This window comes from Chenopodium quinoa, unplaced genomic scaffold, assembly GCF_001683475.1.
Source record: "Chenopodium quinoa cultivar QQ74 unplaced genomic scaffold, ASM168347v1, whole genome shotgun sequence".
NCBI classification, from domain to species: Eukaryota; Viridiplantae; Streptophyta; class Magnoliopsida; order Caryophyllales; family Amaranthaceae; genus Chenopodium; species Chenopodium quinoa.
In genome coordinates this window covers 3,127,950-3,138,720 of record NW_018742345.1, presented here as the reverse complement: position 1 = coordinate 3,138,720, position 10,771 = coordinate 3,127,950, and positions in this window count along the sequence as shown.

Sequence of the window (10,771 nt, the reverse complement as noted above, 5' to 3'; positions counted from 1 at the left end):
GAAAAAAATTTAATCAGGAAGTAGGATCGAGCAAACAATACGAAAAACCGGTCGAAATTAGAACGCATATTTCTGGCTCGGTATTGGGGGAAATTGGCGCCAGCAATCAGAGACTGGCGCCAGCTTTTAACTGTAGCGCCTGGCGCCAATGCTGGCGTCTAGCGCTACGGCTAAAAGTCTGGCGCCAAGCTCTGGCCCCTGACGCTACTTCCCACATGCCTCAGCAGCTTTTTGTGCTCGATAAAATTTTCCAGTTTCGCGCGGTGTTATTTCAGTCCTAGTTTTGAAAGACATTCCTCAAATTTCCTACGTGTAAAATCCTATGTTTTTAACTCATTACGGATGGTCTTTCCAATGAGATCTTTTTTATGCATATGACAATAATGTTAATCAAAATTACGCACATGAAATACTTAGAACTTTTCGAGTTTCATTCACTCATTCTAAATCATTGCCGAAACAAATTTAGGAATTAAGATAGAAATCCTCTCTAGTGGAGTCGCCAAAAAACTTTAGGGAATAATTTCAAGCCTTTAAAATCCCACTAGCTTGAACCCTACTGTGATCATACACTAAAGTACGGTTGCGTCCAAAAGGAAAGAAGATAGAGCAAAAGAGTCGCCAACAAGCTTTTTAGGAACTTGTAAACCGTTCGCGAGGTGAAGGTTACACCCCTTAACGATCCAAGAGATCGTCAACTCCATAAGGTCTAGAACCAAATAAAGGTTCGGGGATGAAGGTACAAATCCAACCTAAAAGAGATTGAACCTACCCTAATAATAGGCCTCTACTTTATTCTGATCGTATTCATGTGCGCTTTCTAATTAACATGCAATCTATAGGATTAACCCTAAACCTGTTTATCTATGTTGGTTGAATTTAATGCACAAATAAATCTATTATTGGCGATCGCGTGAAATTATAATCACATTAACCCTAACAAGATTATTAAATATCTTATTAAGCGTGATTACAAGTATAGATTCTCTTTAAATATGCATAAAAGGCGTGATCAAACAATAATTATAAATAAACATCAAGCAAAATAATAATAATCATAACAATAATTATAATTATAATAACAATAAATATCATCTTCATAAGAATAAATTATAATTGAAATAATCATGATAATAATCATGATAATAATCATAAAATAAAATAATCATCATCAAAATAATAATAATAATAATATTCATAATAACAATTATAAATTATAACAATTATAATTATAATCAAAACAATTATAAAAATAATCATAAATCATGTTAAAGCATAATAAAAATAGCAAGATCCTAGGCATGATACTAACAAGATTAATAACAAATCCTAGCATGTCACTAAGCAATAAAAATCAAATCTTTAATCCTAACATGATACTAACAATCATAAATATTAGGAAGAATATAGGAAGCATCGCTGGAATCATATTTAATATTAAAATTACCCTAGACATGATACTAGGAATATCATAATAACAATATAAACATGGTTTCTACATCATAAAATCAATAAATCAATTAAAGTACTTACTTTGATGCCTCGTACCTCTTTCTATTAACAAAATACAAACATTAGTAACTTCAAGGAAAATAATAAACAACAATTAAATTAAATAATTGAACGAGAGATTTGGGACCAGACCCTCAGAAATTAAACCTTCCACATCTAGGGCGAAGGCAACTTCGAATATGGCTAGGTGTATCTAGATCTTGTGAATGCCGAATTTTGTATGTGAAAACAAAGTTTTAGAGAGAATTGAATATTTTAAGAGAGATGAATGATTATAACTGATTGTAGATGAGAACTCGCGAATGATGAGAATTGGTGAATGATAGATGTAGATGATGATAATTGGTGAATCAAAACGGAGTTTTTAAATACGTTATTTATAGAAAAAATCAGCCAAAAAGATAAATTAACAAAACATAGTATGAGGCTTAGAAAACAGGGCTGGCGCCAACCCTGCACCACTAGCGCCAGGCGCCAGGCCAGGTTCCAGGCGCCAAGGCCTGGGGTTAGGCGCCAAGCCTGATACCAACGCGTTTTCGAAAATCCGATAATTTTACCGTACTGGAGGATAAAATAATATAATTTCCTCAAAAATGCTATTTGATTTTGATTAAAACTCTGAAAAGTCAACAAAAGTCAATTTATCAATGCTAATTGAATTAGGAATGAAAAGAACCTTCTAGAATAATCTAGAAGACTAAAACCATTCCTAATGCAATTAGGAATGATAAATCATATTAGGCCCTCCCCTAGATCATTGGGCCGTACATAAAGCTCAAACCGGGCCTAGTTTGGTAAATTGGTCATAACTTCCTCAATATTCATCGGAATTGGGCTTATAATATATCGTTGGAAAGGTCTTTGCAATCCCCATACAACTACACTACTATTGGACCCATATTATAGACCAATCAAACTGGATTGTCTATTTTCTTAAAATAAGTTTTCAAAAACAGAGAGAAAAGAAAAGAAATAAAAACTTTCCGCAACACTAGACCTTTCCACACTTTCATTTCATTCGATTATGATTCGACGTGAAAGGTACTCATCACTGGGTTTGGTTTTGGGGAGACACAAATGGGTGTCTACACGTACCCATTTTTCCGCGAGTGCGGGGTTTATTGGAGAGGGCGCGGGAATCCCATTTTTCTTCTTTGCCTATAAATACACTTGTAATTCCTTTTTGAAGATAACTTTTAGATAATTTTCATTAGCTTAATTTTAGAGAGAGAAGTTAGAGAGAAGTTCTTGGTATTGGATTAGTATCTCAACATTGGATCAATTGTGCTTAGATTTCTTCATTTTCAATCATTAATGTAGTAAGATTTTCTTCTTCTAGTTCATCTCTTACTTGATTGATTTAGTTTCATATTCGATTGTTTGTATTGCTTGGATTTGATTTGGATATTGTAGTTGATATTTCTTTCTTTTGATTTTGATTTAGAATGATGATCAATGATAATTCTAGTGATTTGTTCTTGAGTTACACCATGATTAGTGAGTAGATTAGTTGCTAGGGAGAAGGGGAAGCATGCTTGATTGATAATTTGTGCTAGTTGACGATCTTTGATTGATTGAATTGTTGCAATTAAATTGGTTGACATAGTTTTTCATGTGATTAATTAGATTAGGAATGATCAACCTTTAAGATTAATCTAGATTGCATTGCATTTCTTAATGAGATGACCCATTAGTTTGAGAATCGCTTTAATTGATTGAGTTTGATTGTGAATTTCCTTGATTAGCCATTCATAGTGACCCCTAGTTTGGCCTCTAGGAGATAGCTCTTGAACTCTCTTGATTGCTTCTATTGTTTGTCCTTTGCAATGCTTGAATCAAACGAAGAAATTGTCGATTAGCACGATTATTGAATTAGCATGTGGAACCAATATCCCTAGAATTTAGCTTATTGAATTACTTGATTAGTCTAATTTACTATCATAACACCAACCATTTTCTCACTTCAATCTCCGAAATAGCTTGATTTAGGCTAAAGATAACACCAACTAACTCCTTTGGGTTCGACCCTATACTTACCTATAGTTGTTGTAGGTTGGTTTAGGATTTTATAAATAGTGTTTGATTTTGGGATAGGCAATTAACAACTAGTTTATTCCTCTATCAGGTTCAAACAAGTGGTTTAATTGGAGGAATGATATCCGACTTACCCTTCCTAAAAAAATGACGGAAAATACGCGCATACAAGACTCCCTTAGACACGGTCAAAGGGTGTATTGGTGTGTGCTTTATATGGTGAGTGTAAGTGACATGCTTTGACTCTTATGTAAGACCATGGGACTTAGTGCTTAGACTCGATTAATAACTTGACACGGTAGTATTACCAGTAAAAATTAACTGAATTGACTAGCAAACTGTTCAATTAGACATAAGGTGATGACTCGAGCAACAAACCGAACTGTCGCCAAAACGACAAGACTGGCGCCTCTCCTTGCAGTGTAGCACCAGACGACAGGATTGTCGCCAGGCGCTATGCTCCACAGAGTGGCGTTGCAGTTTTAATCTTGGCGCCATTACTGGAACGTCGATCTGGATCTGCTTTCGGTATTATTACTCTACAGGGTATGCCTAAAGTCGTACTAAGTCAACTCTGATTAAATTATTAGACTTTAACTATTCAAATTAATTAATTAATTAATCAAGCAAAGTTCTTTTAGTCATAAATCAGTTTATTTAATCTTAGCACAAGTCAAACAAACGGTTAGGAAAAACACTGAGAGGATGCACAACCAATAATGCACAATTAGTCAAGTACGCACAACATGCAATGAGTTTGCAACCAAACCATGGCTCTAGTTCTCTAAAGTTTGGGATATGGGTTAGTCAAAAGAGGGTCCATGGTTAATTGTCCGGATGTACCGCACGGAAGCCTAACCGTGAAGGGTTGGCGCGAGTGAATGAGACACTACGAGTTAAAAATTCGCTTCCATGGTTTGGTGAATTCAACATTCTCGGATGTACCCTTTGTTGCATAGAGCGTTCAATTAGGTAGATGGAGCATGAATTCTCAGAGGGTTATGTCCATATGTAGAACACATATGGGTTTTAGAAAAGTGAGAAAAACTCAATCAGGAAGTAGGATCGAGCAAACAGTGCTAAAAACTAGTCAAAATTAGAACAAATATTTCTCGCTCGGTATTGGAAGAACTTGGCGCCAGCAAACAGAGGCCGACGCCACAATTTGGCTTTAGCGCCTGGCGACAGAAGCTGTCGCCTGGCGCTAAAGTCAAATAAGTGGTGCTAGACTTTGTTTCTTGACGCTAGTTCCTACATGCCTTAGTGGCAAGGGGTGAACTAGGTCATTGGACTAATCCTCCCTAAGCCAAACAAAATTTATAAACACTCAACTAACCTAAATACAAGTATAGAGGTAAGTTAAGGTCGAACTCAAAGGAACGATAATGTTTAGTGCTTTCAATTTGGGTGCCTAAGCTAGGTCGAAGGCGAAGGAAAGAAGGTGACACTACCAACTACTTAAACAAAGAAACCAAACAAATGGCTAGGCATTTTAATAAGAAGGTCAAGACAAGAAATATCAAAGTAGGAGATTTGGTATTAAAAGCATTAAGGAAAAATGTTTTAGACCCAAGGGGAAAATTTAGACCTAACTGGTCTGGACCCTACACTGTCAAGACAATCCTATCAGGAGGTGCAGCAAAACTAACTGACATGGATGGCAATGAATTCTCAAACATGACCAATCTTGACCAACTTAAAAAATACTACCCATAATTGCTTGATTAGGATACTCAAGAGAGCTACGTTCGGCCTGATTCCTTAAGAAATGATAGGTAGTCAACCCTTTACGGGTGCGGCCACTTTATTTTTTCGACATCTCCGCGTTCCAGAATTAATAAAAATTCAATAGAAAATCGGCAAATTGTTGGCATCGCAGAACAGAGCCTGGCGCCAGCCATAAACCATCAACGCCAACCGATGGAATTGGCGCCTGGCGCCAGACTTTAGTAACTGGCGAAAAATGCCAATGACTGGCGCCAATTCGGGATTAAAATCTGGGCGAATTTTGGTGTTTTTCGGAAAATTTTCGACTTCCGTACTCGAAGAATTTCTAGAAAATTAATTTTTTCGATTTTCATTGCTTTAATAAAATAAATTTAAAGTAAATAATTTAATTGAAAGCTAAAATTTCATTAATAAAATAAAATTACATTATTGATGGAATTTAAATAAAAGCTGAAATAAATTAACTTTAAATAAAAATCTAAAGCTAAGCAATGCTCTTAATCTTTCTTTTCCTTTCTAGCTCCTTTCCAATTCTTGTCTGCTTCATCCTCTTCATCCATGACTTTAGCAAGTAGGCATCCTTTAGAGGACCTACATTCAATTTTAGAGTAGATGGTCTCCCCTTCAGCTAACACTCCATGCCTCTTTTCCACCCAAGCTTTTTTGTCTGTGGTGTTAGCTTTTCTTTTTCCTCTGTCTTTGGTAGTATTTTTTTTTTCTTCCTAGGCATTGCAGGTGTTTTGAAATCAATTCTAGCACCTAAGCGTTCCTTGGCAGGAGTCACCCTGTCACCTAGAAAATTCTTCACATCGGTTCTACCCTGATCAATCGAAGATTTCTTCAGCAACCACTTCTTTACATCATTGGGCAAAGAAGGAGGAACCTTTTGGGTAATCACTTCCCATAAAGGTCTAGCGCTCCATTAAGCATCGAATTTATCTACTTCTTGAGATACAGGGTACTCAAAGGGAGGACGAAGGTCCCCGGAAGGAATATTCTGAAGCAAGCCGTATTGTCTTTTTACCCTGCAGGGGTAATAATAAGTTACACGAGACAAGCTTGGAAGACGGCAGAATGATTGCTTGTTAACACCAACCATCCTTTCTATTTTCCACCATTGGATGACTCACTTGATAGTAAAATCACGTGATTCAAAGACTTTTCTCCACCCATGGCGCCCAATTTTAGGGATGCGCTTCTTCCTTCTCACGAAGCAATTGGGAGTATATTTCTCAATGTCGTCCAGAGGGCTAATTAATCCTAGCCTCTCCATTAGCCACATCTGTAAAAAAAAATTTCAATGCAAATAAATTATTATTACAATACAAAAATATATTTTTTGATTTCTGTAATTAAAAATATTATTTTTCTACCTGTAATAAAATTGGAGAGCCGCGAAGAGGCGCTTTTGGGTCCCTTTTCAGTTCGTCTAGACTAATCATAGTCTCTCCAACTATTAATGGCATTGGATTTCTCCCTAATTCAATTTGTTCTAGTACAGTGGTTATAATTGATTGACCCTCATTATTTTTACCACTACAAAGAAAAATTTGGTTAAGCATGCAAAATAGGAACGCCCTTCTTCTATATATATGAAAAGATTCAGAAAGAGGTTTATCAAAATAATAGCGTGCAAATTCTTTCAAATTCACTATATTGCCATCTACTATTTTTGATAAATCCCTTTCCTTTAAATTAAAGAAGCGCTCAAAATCCTTATAATAGTATGCATCTATTCTAGGGATTGCTATAAGGTCTATCGCAGGGAAGCCTAAGAGAGCACCAAATTCCTTCGGCAAAGGGCTAATCTCATCATACCCTATTATGAAACAATGAGTATCAACATTCCAAAATTCTAAAGCGGTATGTATGAAGTCTAGGTCAAGATCTACCCCTTTGATGCCATAAATTCCCCCCAGGTGAAATACATCTAATTCTTTTCTCTCCCTCGCATTAAGATATCGACACCATTCATGAGTGTATTGGGTGAAGGTCTTGGTGACGAAAGACATGATTATTATTTTTTCTAAAGAGGAGAATTGTTGTATTCGCCGGAATTATGAGAAAAATCGACTGGGCGGGGGGCTATTTATACACAAATTGCGAAGAATTTTAATAAGAATGAAACACAGAGTCAGCGTCAATTGGCGTCAAAACCCCATGATTGGCGCCAACCGCCAGCGCTTGGCGCCACACGCTAAGTGTAGCGCCTGGCGCCACGCGCCATAGTGTGGCGCCAGGTGGCGCCAAGATGCCAGACCAACCGCGCGTCCTCAACTTGCGTTTTTAATATTAAACTCGAGTCGGTAATGACTTTATGGCTTCGTTTAATTTTCCTAAACATCTTTTTCTATCCTTTTTTTTCTCAATTAATTAAATATAGATATTATTTTTAATTTATATCATTCATTTTGGACTTTATTTTAATTTCCAAAAACCCGACATTTCATTTGATTTTTTCCTTTTTTATTTTTTCTTTTTGGGGGAGAGAGTGGGATACCCTCCATCAATAATAAAAATGACGGAATTTTTGTGCAAAATTGTTGTCACACTTTTATTGCACACACTAACACACACATAATAATAACTATCGAATAAACTCATAATGGCATAAATATACAAAATGTGTCTATAAATAAAGAGTCTAAGGCAAAGTTCTATAAAAAAGTCAAAATAAAATATACACAGGAACAAACTACGGCGCTAGAGGACGTAGGCCCATCATATCATAAAATTGCACCGTACGAGGAGTCACCTCTCCACCAGCTCCAGTCCCAGCTCCAGTCTCTATAGGAGGAGGAAGACTCAATATAGGACCACTCCAGCAAGGATCAACTTGAGGCTGAGTCCTCGGAGGCTGCTGCGATGACGAGCCAACCTCGTACATCCCACCACCTCTGAAAGCCGAGGTAGCCTCTCCTACCGGTGCAACGGGAGCACCCTCAGAGGAAGATCCTGAGCCCTCTACAACATCGGCTCGAGCAGCCTTAGAGCAACCGCCTCTACCCCCCGACGAAGTGCGACGACGTCTCGATCTAGACTTCGCTGGGTCCCTCCGCCCCTCAGGTCTCGTGCAGGTGTTAGAAGCGATAGGCTGACACTGCAAAAAGAGTTAAATCAGAAACAAAGTAAAATTGAAGCAGCAATGCAAAAATAATGAGCAAAGAAAGGCTACCTCTCGGATGACGTCATCCCGACGGCAAGTGGCCGCGTTCCTCATCCGGACGAGCTGGCTTCGGAAGGCATCTATGCATCGTGCCATCGCCGAAACCACCTCGCGTGAAAACTGTCAGAAAAATAAGTCAGTAAATATACATGATATATGAACACAAAATTCTGAAAAAACTAGACTTACTCTAGTCTGGTGGCGAGGAATCGACCGCTCTACGAAGCCCTCTCCCTTGGGAGCCGGAGAAATCATCTCCTCGATCGGCCCGTACATCCCCTGGTAGTGGATGGACATACGGGGTGGCACGAACTCAGCAGCACCATCCTGATAAAATTGAAAAAATCAGTAAAGCATTACTTGGGGGCTACTTAGTAGAAAGTAAAGCTAAGAAAATCTTACCCTCACATCCTCAGCCGGAATAGGGGCTGGAGCTAACAAAGGTAGTAGCTCCTCAGCATAACACCGCCCGAGGATCACATGTGACCGCCAAGGGGTACCAGCTCCCTCAGACATGCTCAACAATCGCGCCTCGTCGAACATATGACGTGGTGGACCAGCAGGAACGACGAAGACATCAAAAGAGTGTTGTCTAGCGACCCTCTCTCCTAAGTACGCAACCGCTCCATAAGTACCCAGAAAATAGCGACGCTCAGCAGAGTACTGTGCGGCTAATCCAGGGACTGTCCAACCGCCCCACGGCCGGTATACTACCTTAGGTCCATATAAAGAGCAATCAATCAGGCAAGAATACATCTAAAGCACCGCGGAAGAGCAAGATAAACAATAAAAGTCATACCGAGATGATCCAGTGCCGGACATGTGTAGTGGACATGTCCACATGGTGGCCCCAAGAGGCGCTCACTGGAAATCCTCGCGGCGATGGTCTCGCTTGTGCAATAGAAGGAAAGTACTCGTAGAACCAGATCTACAAAGAGCTAAAAGTGTGAGAAAATGATAACTAATGTGCAGAGCTAAACTTTATAGGGAATAAATATTTACCTCTACGACCTTCCAAAAAGAAGACAAAGAAACGTTCGTCCCAAAGGATCGGTGTCGACATGAGTCCCTCATCGCACGAACGAAGTCAGCATAGGCCAAGCTGGCCCAGTCATAAGTCCCGATCCGCTGGAGATCACGGACATCAGGAAGGTAGTAAAGCAATGCCCTACTACCCTTATCAGGGGAGAATGTCCCTGACAACAACATCAGCGCCTGACGCTAAGGCCAGCTGTGTGGCGCTGATGGTTTTTCAGCGACGCCAAAGCACCCAGCCACCTGATGAGGTTGAGCTAGCCTTCTGCAACATATTTTTAGGTTCCTTGGTACACCATTTAGCCCCTCTAAGAAATTTGACATGATTTAGTAATCGGCTTGATTACATAAAGTGATCGACCTGATAAGAGATCGTCTCACTTAGCTTAAAGCGCCTAAGTATTGGCTCATTATAAAAAAGAACCGACATATAGGTTCAAAAGCGCAAAAGGCACCGACATATAGGTTCAAGAGCAAAAGAGCACAGACATACTGGTTCAAAGCAACGGAAGCACCGACGTACAGGCATATCGGAAGCAAAGTTCAGGCAAACTTTTAAAGATCGACAGGCGTGGATCTTCGGTAATTTTCCTTTGGGAAATTGTCGCATCAAACGAAGGTGACTTCAAGAGAAGATATCTTCGACAACATTCCCTAGCTTGCGGAGAGTTGTCACGAACAACTGTAGATTATTTCAAGAGAAATAATCTTCTGTAGTATTTCCTAGGATGTGGAATATTATCAATGAGAATGAAGATTGTTTCAAGAGAAATAATCTTCGATGGTATTCCCTAGGACGTGGAATATTATCAAAGCAGAAGAGGATAGTTTCAGCCGAAGCAAACTTCTAATTTGGAAGCAATTCTCTAGCTTGTAGGAGGTCATCAAAACAACATGATACATCAAATCGGTTACTTTCAGAGACGTGTGCTCGACGGTGCAAGATACGCGTTGCTTAATTCTTTTATCTGTTTAACTAATGCTAGTTTTGCAGGTATCGGCGTAGAAAAACTGATTCTAGATCGCAGAACGTTCTAAATCATTCTCCGTCCTTATCGATACTTTGACTTTTGTTTTTGAAACTCGCGTTTCTCCAAACTTAGTCAAAGTAGGGGCTTCTGTAGACACCCATTTGTGTCTCCCCAAAAACAAACCCAGTGTTGAGTACCTTTTACGTCGAATCATAATCGAATGAAACGAAAGTGTGGAAAGGCCAATTGTTGCGGAAAGTTTTTATTTCTTTTCTCTTCTATCTGTTTTTGAAAACTTATTTTAAGAAAACAGTCAATCCATTTT